Below are 15219 nucleotides of genomic sequence, written 5' to 3' on the forward strand. Positions count from 1 at the left end.
TTATTCTAGAAGAATCGTAGATAAAAAAAGATGGAAATTTTCGTTACCTTTGTCCATGGGTATTGTCTGAGATACAGGTTTTCTTTAACGAATTTTAAATTATTGTTACTGAGAATAATTATTTATTATTTTAGTAACGATGAAGTCCTTTATATTAATATCACGAGAATGTTCATTCAGATCCCACACACAATAAAGTCGTAAATATCTTTCTGAACAAAATATATGCGTCGATATTACAAGTCCATTTTCTTGACCATCAAAACGTACCCGAGCCTCTTCGAAATCTCTTTGACATATGCAACTTAAACCACTAGCGATGACAATATCGGCACCTCTGACATACCGAAATTTAGGTAGCCCACCTAGCAGTTCTGACTGTGCGCATGGACGCGCCAGCGTCCAAATAAGAGCGTAATTGTCGGTCTCAAACTTTAATGGTTTGTGCACTAGATAAAACCTGCATGTCTACAATGTGAACAAAACCGTTAAGGCCTCAACCTCATTGACCGAATACTCCTTTTTTTTTTCATAAAGGGGACAATCCTCTCGACGAATTCGAGACTCGCTGTCTGCTCTCCGAGCACGCGGGGGGAACCACTGTCGGCACATCCGCCATGGGAACATCAGTTTGCATAATAAATTAATTTTCAAAGTCTGCGCCGGCCATAGCCTCTTTCAGTCCCTCAAACTCTGCCTGTTGTGACTCTGTGCATTCAATTTTACATTCTTTACTGCGCTGTTCATTTTGCGGCCTGGACAGCAGCACAAATTTCGGGATAAACATTCTAAGAAACCTTACTGTGCCACAGATCTAGCTACTTCTTTCGAATTCATTGAAGGAGGGCACTCCTAATTTTCTTGTTGCGTTACGGTTCGACCCTTACTACTCCCAGCCACACAATATGACCCAAAAGCAAAATTTCTGCAAATCCGATCTTCATCTTACCCGGTTTAACCGTCAGCCATGCATTCCTCGCGTACTCCTCCCAATTCTTAGTAAAAGTTACTACAAATTTCAGATAATGATAAATTTAGTATCAGGAAACAAGATAGATCGTGACCGGGCCAAATATCTCACGAAATAAACGTCAAAAGAAAAAACTACAAAAAACGAAACTTGTCTAGCTTGAAGAGGGAAACCAGATGACACTATGGTTGGCCCGCTAGATGGCGCTGCCATAGGTCAGACGGATATCAACTGCGTTTTTTTTTAATTGGAACCCCCATTTTTTATTTTATATATGTGTAGTACGTAAATAAATATGAATGTTTTAGTTGGACCACTTTTTTCGCTTTGTGATAGATGCCGCTGTTATAGTCACAAGCATATGGCTCACAATTTTAGACGAACAGTTGGTAATAGGTAGGTTTTTTAAATTAAAATACAGAACGTAGGTACGTTTCAACATTTTATTTCGGTTGTTGCAATGTGATACATGTACCTTTGTGAACTTATCATTTCTGAGAACGCATGCTGTTACAGCGCGATTACCTGTAAATACCACACTAATGCAATAAATGCTCAAAATGATGTCCGTCAGCCTCAATGCTTTTGGCAATACGTGTAACGACATTCCTCTCAACTGCGAGTAGTTCGCCTTCTGTAATGTTCGCACATGCATTGGCAATGCGCTGACGCATGTTGTCAGGCGTTGTCGGTGGATCACGATAGCAAATATTCTTCAACTTTCCCCACAGAAAGAAATCCGGGGACGTCACATCCGTGAACGTGCGGGCCGTGGTATGGTGCTTCGACGACCAACCCACCTCTCATGAAATATGCTATTCAAGACCGCTTCAACCGCACGCGAGCTATGTGCTGGACATCCATCATGTTGGAAGTACATCGCCATTCTGTCATCCAGTGAAACATCTTGTAGTAACATTGGTAGAGCATTACGTAGGAAATCAGCATACATTGCATCATTTAGATTGCCATCGATAAAATGGGGGCCAATTATACTTGCTCCCATAATGCCGCACCATACATTATCCCGCCAAGGACGCTGATGTTCCACTTGTCGCAGCCATCGTGGATTTTCCGTTGCCCGATAGTGCAAATTATACCGGTTTACGTTACCGCTGTTGGTGAACGATGCTTCGTCGCTAAAAGCTGTCATCGTCCCGTAATTTCTCTTTTGCGCATGGCATAAGTGTACACGAGGTTCAGAGTCGTCGCCATGCAATTCCTGGTGCATAGAAATACGGTACGGGTGCAATCGATGTTGATGTAGCATTCTCAACACCGCCGTTTTTGAGATTCCCGATTCCCGCTACTGATGTGCGGATTAGCCGCAACAGCATCTAAAACACCTACTTGGGCATCATCATTTGTTACAGGTCATGGTTGACGTTTCACATGTAGCTGAACACTTCCTGTTTCCTTAAATAACGTAACTATCCTGCGAACGGTCCGGACAGTTGGATGATGTCATCCAGGATACCGATCAGCATACATAGCACACGCCTGTTGGGCATTTTGATCACAATAGCCCTACATCAATACGATATCGACCTTTTCCGCAATTGGTAAACAGTCCATTTGAACACGGTCAATGTATCACGAAGCAAATACCGTCCGCACTGGAGAAATGTTACGTGATGCTACGTACTTCTACATTTGTGACTATTACAGCGCCATCTATCACAAAGCGAAAAGAGTGGTCCAACTAAAACATTCATATTTCTTTACGTACTACACGAATATGTAATAAAATATGGGGGTTTTTAAAAAAAGCAGTTGATATCCGTTTGACCTATGGCAGCGCCATCTTGCGGGCCAACCATAGCGCCATCTGGTTTTCCCCTTCAAGCTAGACGACTTTCGTTCTTTTTAGTTTTTTCGTTTGATGCATATTTCGTGAGATATTTGGCCTGGTTACTATCAATGGACCATCCTGTATATAAGAGTTGGGATATAGTTGCCGCAGGTTCGAATCCTGCCTCGGGCATGGATGTGTGTGATGTCCTTAGGTTAGTTAGGTTTAAGTAGTTCTAAGTTCTAGGGGACTGATGACCACAGTAGTTAAGTCCCATAGTGCTCAGAGCCATTTGAGCCATTTTTTATAGTTGCCGCGCTCATTGCAAGACCGAAGTGTATGCTATTAGGTAAACAGGTTCTTGTTGGTTGATAATTCTGTTACATGTTCCGAACCCTCACCTAACGGAATCTGATAATACGCCTCGCCGAGGTTTAATGTAAACACCTAGGCACCTGAGGACCACCCTAAACATGTGGAGTACCTTCTTACTAAGTTCTCTAGGTCTACTACCGGTCTAGGTTTTCCTGACGGTTTTAGCACTAAAACGTATGGGCAGGATGAGGCGACTCAGAAGAGCGAATGACCCCTTCGCGTGTCATTTTAACTCTTTCATGCGGAGCGACAACAGAAGATATGAAAGTCATCTCACCAGCATGGTATCGGACAACTCAGTCCAATACTTGATAAGACTAGTAGGCCCCAGTTTGTGGGTCAACGCCCTGACGTTAAGGAATTCTGTTACCTCAGCAAGATAACCATCGACGGCCGCAGCAAGGAAGACGTAAAAAGATGATACCACTGATAGAAAGGGCATTCCTGGCCAAGAGAACTGTACTAGTATCACACATAATTCTTAATTTGAGGAAGTAATTTCTGAGAATGTACGTTTAGAGCATAGCATTGCATGGACTGCGGGAGAAGTGGCAAAGAAGAAAATCGAAACATCTGAGATGTGGTGCTACAGAAGAATGTTGAAAATTAGGTGAAATGAAGAGGAATGAGGAGTTTCTCCGCAGAAATGGCGAGGAAAGGATTATAGGGAAAATACTGACAAGGAGAAGGCAAAGGATGATAGAAAAGCTGTTAAGGCACCAGGGAAACTGCAGAGGAAGCCAGAGATTGGAATACGTCCAACAAGTAATTGAGGACCTACGCTGCACGAGGTACTCTGAGATAAAGAGGTTGACGCAGGAGAGGAATTTGTGACGAGTCGGATCAAACTAGCCAGAAGATTGACAACGCATTAAAAACAACAAATATTCAGGTCGAAAGTTTTTAATGACGATGACACGCTATCTCTTCGTGTTCATCACAGGTTCTCACACCTGTAGTGACGCTGTTGCGAAAACATTTAGCTCTGCTGAGCTTTAGCACGGTCAGTTTGGACCGTGGCAGGTTTGCGTGGCAAAAGCCGTCTCACATAGGGTGTGAGAGCTTTTGTGGGCGTGGAGTTGGTAGACTTCTGTGACGTCACAAAGTGGAATTTAATGTGAAAGACGGAGTACAAAAAGTCAAATTCTTGCTTCACGTCACAAGCAGAACTTAGGACACGCCACATTGGATTATGTCGCTTGCACCTAAAACCTATTTCCGGTGGGTTTTTATATTATATCTTACATCCATGGAATAAATGATATTTCAAAGCATCAGCAAATTGAGAACCTCTCGAAAACCCGTTGTTTTTGGTACGATTTGCTGTAGTAAAATTTCAGGTGGTTAACGACTTCACATATGTTTGTTTCCGTGTTAAAACTTGTGTGTTGTGAAAGTATGCCATTTCATGGGAAGGGAACATTGAAAATTTATCTAAAACGTGTCGTTATCGACACAGTGTGTTATAATTAAACGTTGATTAACGACATGTAATTAGGTACGTCCTACTAGCTGCATTTTTTAAATTCACCTTCACGTTTTCTAAGAGATTCTTGGATTCTCTTATTTAGTACTAAATAGCGAAGAACACCTACTGTATGGTCTCAATGCTGGTTGGTGCACGGTTAGATTCTGGCTGATACATTTCACGCGTCGTGATCTGAGACCGTAGTGCTCTCCAGTGGCGGCTGGCTGCTGTATTTGGTGTGCAATTTACGTTTACGAAGATGGATTTGCGTAAAATTGCTACGTTACCCCTATTAAAACACACATTTTCTCCTTTAATACACACGGTAGCCATGTTGTCCTATCTGCAGTTTACATTAAGAAAATCTTCAATATTCATCAACATAACAGGAGGCAACAGAAAAAGTTCCATGTCAGAGTCAGTAGGGACATTAGCTTTTAAAACTTCCTTTAGAAATAGTGTGATAAAAATTTACAATAGTCTTCCACAGAACACGAAAATATTTCATGACTCCCACCTTTAAGCGAAACGCTAATGTTTTAATCAGTATCAGAATATTTGGAACATGTGAAATATAAGACTTAAGTTAGTGCAAAATGTTCTGTAGATAAAGCCAAAAATTTTCTTTTCTTCTTGTAAGTGTGTGTGTGTGTGTGTGTGTGTGTGTGTGTGTGTGTGTGTGAGAGAGAGAGAGAGAGAGAGAGAGAGAGAGAGAGAGAGAGAGAGAGAGAGAGAGAGAGAGAGAGAGAGAGAGAGGGGGGGGGGGGGGGGGGAAGTGAGAGTGATGGAGAGCGCTAGCACCCGCGTGCATATGTGAATGTAAAAGCGTATTTGTGTACGCACTCATGTGCAATATTTATGAAGAAATTATGCGTCCCCCAATCTGGACAGTTTTTTACATCAATAAATAAATACCGAATTGAAATCTAATCAGGCAGTGATGGAAAAACAGTCATAAAATTCACTGAACCATGTTTCGTTGCATGTTCAAAAATAAAATAATCCTACTCCCGTGAGAGAGCTCTCATATATATAAATAACGACGTACTTCTTAATGTAAACTGCAGATAGGACAACATGGCTACCGTATGTATTAAAGGAAGAAATGTGTGTTTTAATAGGGGTAACGTAGCAATTTTACGCAAATCCATCTTCGTAAACGTGAATTGCACACCAAATACAGCAGCCAGCCGCCACTGGAGAGCACTACGGTCTCAGATCACGACGCGTGAAATGTATCAGCCAGAATCTAACCGTGCACCAACCAGCATGGAGACCACACAGCAGGTGTTCTTCGCTATGAGAATCACGTCCCGATGGAGGAACGCTTTAGACAGTGTTCTAGCAGGTCTTGCCGCAGGTCTTAGCTTCTCTCTTCCTGCATGACTGTAGGTGTATTGGGAATGGTGGCCTGAGGAAAATAACAGCAGCAAGTCGTGTGGTACGCCGTGCGTGTTCTAGACAAGCACCTTACAACACTAACAAGGGAACTCACCAATTTGATGTCATATTCTACATAGAAAAAAAGCACACTTGTAAGACATTAACCCCAGCTATTAATTTTGCACGAAAATTTGGGCCATAATTCTGATAGTACGCAGTTACGACCTTCTGAATGTAGAGATATCGATCTGAAGCCATATTGACTATTAATTTCAAATACCGCTACCAGTCACAAAACTTGTTGGCAACTAAATTATTTGCTTGACGACATGTTTCGAGGTGAAACTTCATCATTACGCTATACTGGCATTCCAAAAACGTTTAACACATGTTTATACTGGTAATCAAGCTTCTTTACATGACTGCTGTGATCATCTTCGTTCCTGCGGCGTGGCAATTTTCTTGTGATGTATTGACTCATCGTAATTTCCATGGATCTTTTGGACTTCTTCGCCGGCCGCGGTGGTCTCGTGGTTCTAGGCGCGCAGTCCGGAACCGCGCGACTGCTACGGTCGCAGATTCGAATCCTGCCTCGGGCATGGATGTGGGTGATGTCCTTAGGTTAGTTAGGTTTAAGTAGTTCTAAGTTCTAGGGGACTGATGACCACAGCTGTTAAGTCCCATAGTGCTCAGAGCCATTTTTTTTTTTTTGGACTTCTTCACCATTGTTTACAAACTGCACAACGGTGTCTTTAAAGCACGACGCACAAAACAAATCTGCAGTGCAGAACACAAGATGGCGATCAAGATGGTGTGACTGGTAGCGGTATTTGAAAACCTTGCCATACAGCTATTAATCTTGGCGCAGGGATGGGTGCTATCTACAAAATAACCGGTTTTCAGTAATATCGGTTTTTCTGAACGCCAATCTAACCTGACTGTTACAACCTCTCAAAAAACCGATTTCTGAAATAAACTATTTTAAATTTTTTATTCCCCTTATTTCCTGTAATAAATGCAGATATTTAACAAAAATTGAAAATTTTTTACTCCCGCAATTTCAAGATATACAGAATCAAAATATGAAATTAAATAACCAAATAAAATAAATGTTAGTCTGTCCACCGTTCACTGCTTTTCTCGAAAAGTGGTAAGTGGTTGGATAGTACAAAAAAATCACGAGTCTTCTCATGCTAGTTCTAATGTTCTGAAACGCTGCTCAAACATCAGGCTGTTACGGATCATGCTACTTTTGGGCATTACGAATAATTAGTTAAAGGATGAAAACTGAGGTTGAAGATATTTTTAGTGTTAATTTGTCTGTTTTCGAGGATTACAAGCAGATGAAGGTACACACATCAAAAAAAGTTTTGTGTCACCCCGGTACCCAGAACTCCTGAAGGTGGATATTGTATCACAGAGTCCCTTTGACTGTTCAGAGATGTCACTAAACCCGCACAAAGATTAAAACAACCATGCATGAGCAGCGCCTACTAGACGGAGGGAGTCCGACAGCCGATCAGATCCAGTTATTCCACCACGAAGGAGGTACAGGGCTCGTGATGTCTGTAGTTCAGTCATGTCTAGACGGTCAATATCGCGGATCGATCGCGTCCGCATTGTTACTTTGAGCCAGGTAGGGCTCTCTACAAGGGAAGTGTCCAGGCGTCTCGGAGTGAACCAAAGCGATGTTGTTCGGATATGGAGGAGATAGACAGGAACTGACGATGACATGCCTCGCTCAGGTCGCCAATGCTGCAGTGTATGACCGCTACCTACGGATTATGGCTCAGAGCAACACTGATAGCAACGCCACCATGTTGAATAATGCTTTTCGTGCAGCCACAAGACGTCGTGTCACGACTCAATGTGCGCCGTAAGCTGTGTTATGCGCAGCTTCACTCCCAACGTCCATGGCGAGGTTCATCGTTGCAGCCACGATACCATGCAGCGCGGTACATACGGGCCGAACAGCATGCCGAATGGACCGCTCAGGATTGGCATCACGTTCTCTTCACCGATGAGTGTCGCATATGCCTTCAACCACAAATTCGTCGGAGACGTGTTTGGATGCAAGCCGGTCAGGCTGAACGCCTTCGACACACTGTCCAGCGAGTGCAGCAAGGTTGAGGTTCCCTTCTGTTTTTAGGTGGCATTACGTGGGGGACGACGTACGCCGCTGGCGGTCATGGAAGGCGCCGTAACGGCTGTACGATACGTCGATGCCATCCTCCGACCTATAGTGCAACCTTATCGGCAGCATATTAGCGAGGCATTCGTCTTCATAGACGACAATTCGCGCACCCATCGTGCACAACTTGTGAATGACTTCCTTCAGGATAACGACATCTTTCGACTAGAGTGGCCAGCATGTTCTCCAGACATGAACCCTATCTATCGAACATGCCTGGGATAGACTGAAAAGGGCTGTTTATGGACGACGTGACCCACCAAGCTCTGAGGGATCTACGCCGAATCGCCGTTGAGGAGTGGGACAATCTGGATCAGCAGTATCTTGATGAACTTGTGGACAGTTTGCCACGACGAATGCAGGCGTGCATCAATGCAAGAGAACGTGCTACTGGGTATTGGAGGTATTGGTGTGTACAGCAATCAGGACCACCACATCTGTAGGTCTCGCTGCATGGGGGTACAACATACAATGTGTGGTTTTCATGAGCAATAAAAAAGGCGGAAATGAGGTTTATGTTCACCTATATTCCAATTTTCTGTACAGGTTCCGGAACTCTCGGAGCCGAGGTGATGCAAAACTCTTTTTGATGTGTGTATATTGTTTATAGACAGAGGCAATAGATCAGCTACTTTCTATTTTTATTGTATAGTACGAAGGTACGAAGGCAGTGTTCTTAAGTTTTTAATTTGTTAAAAAAAATGGTTCAAATGGCTCTGAGCACTATGGGACTTAACATCTATGGTCATCAGTCCCCTAGGACTTAGAACTACTTAAACCTAACTAACCTAAGGACATCACACATCACCCAGCCATCACGAGGCAGAGAAAATCCCTGACCCCGCCGGGAATCGAACCCGGGAACCCGGACGTGGGAAGCGAGAACGCTACCGCACGACCACGAGATGCGGGCTTTAATTTGTTAATGCCTGTTTTATTATTTCATAGAAATTGCAAACAAATTTTTAATATTATTATGAAATGAAACATTGTACTTCACCTTTACGTCAGTTCGTAAAAATAATTCCAGGCTAGGGTTGGTGGCAGTCTGTAATGCGTGGCGGCGTCGGCGAGAAAGCAACGTACAGACCAGGTGGGGCAAGTCCCGAACACTGCACGTACACACGGCAACGGGGGCGTTATTTTCTCAGCAATGTTGTATCATTTTATATATCATGTGTTTGTTGCCCATTTCTGTCGGCATTGTTAATAAAACAGCGACGATAGCTCTTTAGCCCAAGAGAAATTTACGAGGAAACGGTAGTCGTTTTTTGAAAGACAGTTTATTTGAAAAAGTTAGTTTGAACACTGCTGCTATGGCTGACTTATATTTAGTTTTGTACACTGTTAGTAGTAAAAAAATTAAAAAAGAAAGACACCTGCTACAATCGAGACCAAAGATACACCAAAAAGTACCGGTTATTCATGACTAAAAAACAGGTTTCGGTTTTAACCGGTCGTCTTTTACCATTCTCATTTGGCGCGGGCCAATTGTCTGTCATTAGCTCCGCCCCCCTGCAGACGCCTAATACTCGAGTGACAAGTACTTGTGACTGTACAAACCCCCGTTACTAGATGAATATTTCTAGCATGGCGCGTGGCGCGCCCGCCCGAGATTTGCAATGGTCGGCGGTGGCCCGCAGCTTGGGGCATTGTTTGGTTTTTCGCGCATTACGCGAAAACTATGTAACTTACGGTGAAGAGCGACGCGGCAGTGGATTGTGGTAAGCAATACGCACCTTCTGAATGATCGATCTTTATTTCAAGTCACGAGACGCAGAAGTTATAGTAACCTCAAAATCGGTTAATATCAGGAATACTGAAAGATTAATAAAAATATTAAAAAAAAACAACTTACAGTGATGAGCGAGCACTCATTAAAAACGTTTCGTCATAGCGGATCGAGTGCCGTAGTCATATGTTAAGATTCATAAATAATTAAGCCCGTAAAGATCAATAAACACAATTGAGGGAAAATTGTTTATAAAATGCAATAGAAAATTCATGACGTAAAGAACGGCACTATATAATATTTTGGGTGGCATCACATGTATTTTAAAATAGTTAAGTTATGCTATACACTTAACTTGCAATAGTTTTCATTGTTTGCAAATTATTATTAACATTTATCGCCCATAATTAATTAATTATTATAGATATGAAGATTTTGAGCAGCGCAATGTGTAAGTCGCTATAGATTACGTCTAAAAACGGTGCTATATGCAGTTTTATGTTAAATGTTTTTACGTTGCATTGGTGAAAGCAAATAGATCTAGAGCGCCATGTACAGGCAGAAAACAGTGCACTCTGACACGATGAAAAAGCACTACCACTTATTGGTTCACCGGCGTTGTGATCGTAAATCTCCTACTCCATTCACTTTACAGTAGTTCGCACTAGGACAGTAATCAGCTGTAGTAGAGCGGAGCGAATGACAAGCAATCGGCGCGTACGAACTTTAAAAGATGTCATTCAAGACGGTATAAATGAGTACTACCAGAATTACGGCCCAAATTTTCGCGCAAGATCGATTTCTCCCTTGTGTATTTATTTCTCTTCAAAACATGAGGTCAAATTAGTAATGTTGCGTTCTTAGTTTGGCGAAATGAGCAATAGCACGTTCTTCAGAAAAAAACCATTATTTATGGTCGATAAATTACAGAAATTAGGAACCAAAGATAGAATGAAATTAGAATTATATATTAATACCTTCAGCTGGTGACAGGCGTTGATACGTATCAACGGGGACAGGTGAAAATGTGTGCCCCGACCGGGACTCGAACCCGGGATCTCCTGCTTACATGGCAGACGCTGTGTCCGTCTGAGCCACCGAGGGCGTAGAGAATAGTGCAACTTCAGGGATTATCTCGCGCACGCCTTCCGCGAGACCCACATTCTCACCTTATATGTCCACACACCCCATTCCTTGTATCCCTACCCAACACACACATTATTCGTGGACGACATGTCCGAAAAAATAGACACCATATCCAAATAAGTATATAGTTCTGGCAATACCGGCCATGACCTTCCTCTTCTGTGCGGATGCACATATATTACCAGAACAAGAGTTCTGGTATTTGATAAGAATATCTTCCACGGCTAATGAGTGTATAGGGTAGGGACACTACGAATGTAGTGTGTGGACATATAAGGTGAGAATGTGGGTATCGCGGGAGACGTGCGTGAGATAGTCCCTGCAGTCGGACTATCCTCTGTGCCCTCGGTGGCTTAGATAGATGCCGGCACGGTAACCCAGCGTGTTCGGTCAGAGGGCTACGTGCTATCTGGAATAAAAAAAACTGAGTTAAAGAATCAACGATCAACTTGAACGGATGTCTTGTGACGTCCGCCCAGACAAAAGCGGATAGGGCGTCTGCCATGTAAGCAGGAGATCCCGGTCTTGACACACATTTTTGCCTGTCCTCGTTGATACATATCAACACCCGTCAGCAGCTGAAGGTATTAATATATAATGTTAATTTCGTTCTAGAACAGACACCATTTCCAAATAAGTACAAAGATTGATTAGTGTCGCTGGAAGAGGACTTAGGTAACACATCAAAAGTACCGAAAGAAAAACGAAGACGGAATAGAGAAGAACAGAGAAATCAGGGAATTTAGGGGTAGTATTTGCTGTAAACAAGGAATTTAAATAGCAATATATGGTAGGATAAGAACACTTTTTTAAAAAAACTGACGAAAGACGTACCAAGGAAATCACGTCCTCTGTACCAATTAACAAATGACTACGAATCCAACTGGAACATCGTTATGAGGGATTTTAATGCAGCAGAAAAATAAAAATACAGAACGTTACAATCAAACTTTGGATATGGTACGAGAAGCAGCCGGAGTCATCCATTAGTCTGATTTACCAAGAGGAACAGAATGTTTGTCTGGAACACATTCTCACACAAGAAACAAACAGAAAAGTATTTCGTACCTATTGAATAGATCTGAAAGCGAAGTTGACCATATTTTATCAAACAGTAAAGAAATTTTATCACATGGGGCTATCCACTTTAAAGTTTCCAGCGACCGTGGACAAGTAAAATGCTAAATGACAATAGTTACGAGGCCAGAAAGACAGAAAAACATCATGAAGCAAATCAAAATTGTTAAGTATCATAATCCATTCAAGGTTAAATTAATCAAGAAGTTGAATAGATTATAGAATTATGGTTATACAGAAAGAGGCCAAAGGGGCGCTTGTTTAGTGAACGTAATGATTTTGTAATTTACGATCGATAATAACCAATAAGTTCTTTCCGCTTTAGAATCGACTGTGAAAGAGAAACAACGTTACTGGCCGTCCCTTCCTATACAATAGCGAAAGACGTGAAGGGTGATAAGACACCGGAAAACTCCTGTATGTCGAGTGACAAAAAGATTTATGAAACAGTTCATAAGACAAGAATAAAATTTTACCAACCTGACACGTAGTCGACTGCAATTTCATTTTTGCAATGTTCGCGCGATTAATTAATCATAAATTCAAATATTCTAGCTGAACCGTTGTAAATTCATAGAATAACAATCCATTACAGTTAAGGCGGTGACAGGGTGCCCAGTAAATTTATGTGTCTTCTATCACACGTTCATAAAGATGGCAAAGAATACGTAACACAGCAATCTGAAAATGTTATTCTTTGAGCTGTGTCGTGCGTTCGTTCGTGGAAATTAATCGCGTTTAATAGCAGAACTGGAAAGGTGACTATACCAATCGCCTTTGTTACAAATATAAAAGAAAAAAGCGGAATGGATGAAGCCTGAAAAATTACCTTGATGAATGTACGTTTTTCACACCGCTGTTGCCATTGAAATATATGTTTTCTCTGGGTTTTTTTTTCACATATACAAAAGTATTCCGATATTTCATACAGAGGGATTCGATTATAAATAGACGTGAATAACCGACTGTGTGCTGTCATTTTAAGTACAAACGACAACGAAACAGCAAAGCAGCAAATTTCGTTGATCAATACGACCGACCGACCGGGTGTTGTTAGGCCTCTGCGGTTCGGATATTGACAGCTGCCAAAGCGCATTCTGCGTCCAGTGCCAGATCTGCTTCGTTAACATCGCTGTTGTGGTACACACACACTGGACAGCAACTGACCACTGTACGTCGCCAAACGGTTCGCTAAAGTACCAGTAGCATTCAATGAGTGTTATTGTTTTAAAATTAATTAGTGACCTCTATTAATCGAAAAGTTTGACGGTAATCGGCTATTATGGCGCAGAATAGTAAGGGGTAGAAATAAGAAACATTTACTAAAATTCACTCTCGTTGCCACAGAAAAATTCGAGGCAGCCCGGAGATAGACACAGAAGCAGGAAGTGAATCAGAATGTCGCACGTGTGTCAGGTCGACACTATTTGCCAAGTAAGGATACGCATTCAGCAGAAAATAGACGACGACACAAAAGCAAAACAGGTGAAACAAACGTATTCGTTAGCTCGTGAGACATGTCGCAAGAGACTCAATCTGTTTCATAAGACTACATAGTGAGGGGCCAACACAGCAGTTAAAGCTTGTTTAGTGAATATAGGAGAATTAGTAAAACACATTTGGTCATTTCGAACCGAGCCTTGTACAATAGTCACAAGCTAGCACGCTTTAAATACTCCAGCTCTCATCATGAGTTGATCATTGGGATGGCAATTATAGTACACTACTGGCCATTAGAATTGCTACACCAGAAAGAAATGCAGATGATAAACGGGTATTCATTGGACAAATATATTATACTAGAACTGACATGTGATTACATTTTCACACAATTTGGGTGCATAGATCCTGAGAAATCAGTACACAGAACAACCACCTCTGGCCGTAATAACGGCCTTGATACGCCTGGGCATTGAATCAAACAGAGCTTCGATGGTGTGTACAGTCACAGCTGCACATGCAGCTTCAACACGATATCACAGTTCATCAAGAGTAGTGACTGGCGTATTGTGACGAACCAGTTACTCGGCCAACATTGATCAGACGTTTTCAGTTGGTGACAGATATGGAGAATGTGCTGGCCAGGGCAGCAATCGATCATTTTCTGTATCCAGAAAGGCCCGTACAGGACCTGCAACATGCGGTCGTGCATTATACTGCTGAAATGTGAGGTTTCGCAGGAATCGAATGAAGGGTAGAACCACGGGTCGTAACACAGCTGAAATGTAACGTCCACTGTTAAAAGTGAAGCCAATGCGAACAAGAGATGACGGAGACGTGTAACCAATGGCACCCCATACCATCACGCCGGGTGATACGCCAGTACGGCGATGACGAATAAACGCTTCCAATGTGAGTTCACCGCAATGTCGCCAAACACGGATGCGACCATCACGATGCTGTAGACAGAACCTGGATTCATCCGAAAAAATGACGTTTTGTCATTCGTGCACCCAGGTTCACGTTGAGTACACCATCGCAGGTGCTCCTGTCTGTGATACAGTGTCAAGGGTAACCGCAGCCATGGTCTCCGAGCTGATAGTCCATGCTGCTGCAAACGTCGTCGAACTGTTCGTGCACATGGTTGTTGTCTTCTAAACGTCCCCATCTGTCAACTCAGGGATCGAGACGTGGCTGCACGATCCGCTACAGCCAAACGGATAAGATGCCTGTCATCTCGACTGCTATTGATACGAGGCCGATGGGATTCAGCACGGCGTTCCGTATTACCCTCCTGAACCCACCGATTCCATATTCTGCTAACAGTCATTGGATCTCGACCAACGCGATCAGCAATGTCGCGATACGATAAACCGCAATCGCGATAGGCTACAATCCGACCTTTATCAAAGTCGGAAACGTGATGGTACGTATTTCTCCTCCTTACACGAGGCATCACAATAACGTTTCACCAGGCAGCGCCGGTCAACTGCTGTTTGTGTATGAGAAATCGGTTGGAAACTTTCCTCATGTCAGCACGTTGAAGGTGTCGCCACCGGCGCCAACCTTGTGTGAATGCTCTGAAAAGCTAATCATTTGCATATCGCAGCATCTTCTTCCTGTCGTTTAAATTTCGCGTCTGTAA

At 42.6% G+C, this 15219-nt stretch overlaps 1 non-coding gene across 1 annotated transcript; it reads right to left on the bottom strand.

Moving 5' to 3' along the window:
• Window positions 1-10941: 10941 nt before the first annotated feature.
• Window positions 10942-11016, bottom strand: Trnat-ugu. Its single transcript has one exon. It is a non-coding gene; the product is annotated as a tRNA-Thr (tRNA).
• Between the last annotated feature and the right edge of the window lie 4203 nt (window positions 11017-15219).

The sequence above is a fragment of the Schistocerca piceifrons genome, chromosome 2, assembly GCF_021461385.2.
Source record: "Schistocerca piceifrons isolate TAMUIC-IGC-003096 chromosome 2, iqSchPice1.1, whole genome shotgun sequence".
NCBI lineage: Eukaryota > Metazoa > Arthropoda > Insecta > Orthoptera > Acrididae > Schistocerca > Schistocerca piceifrons.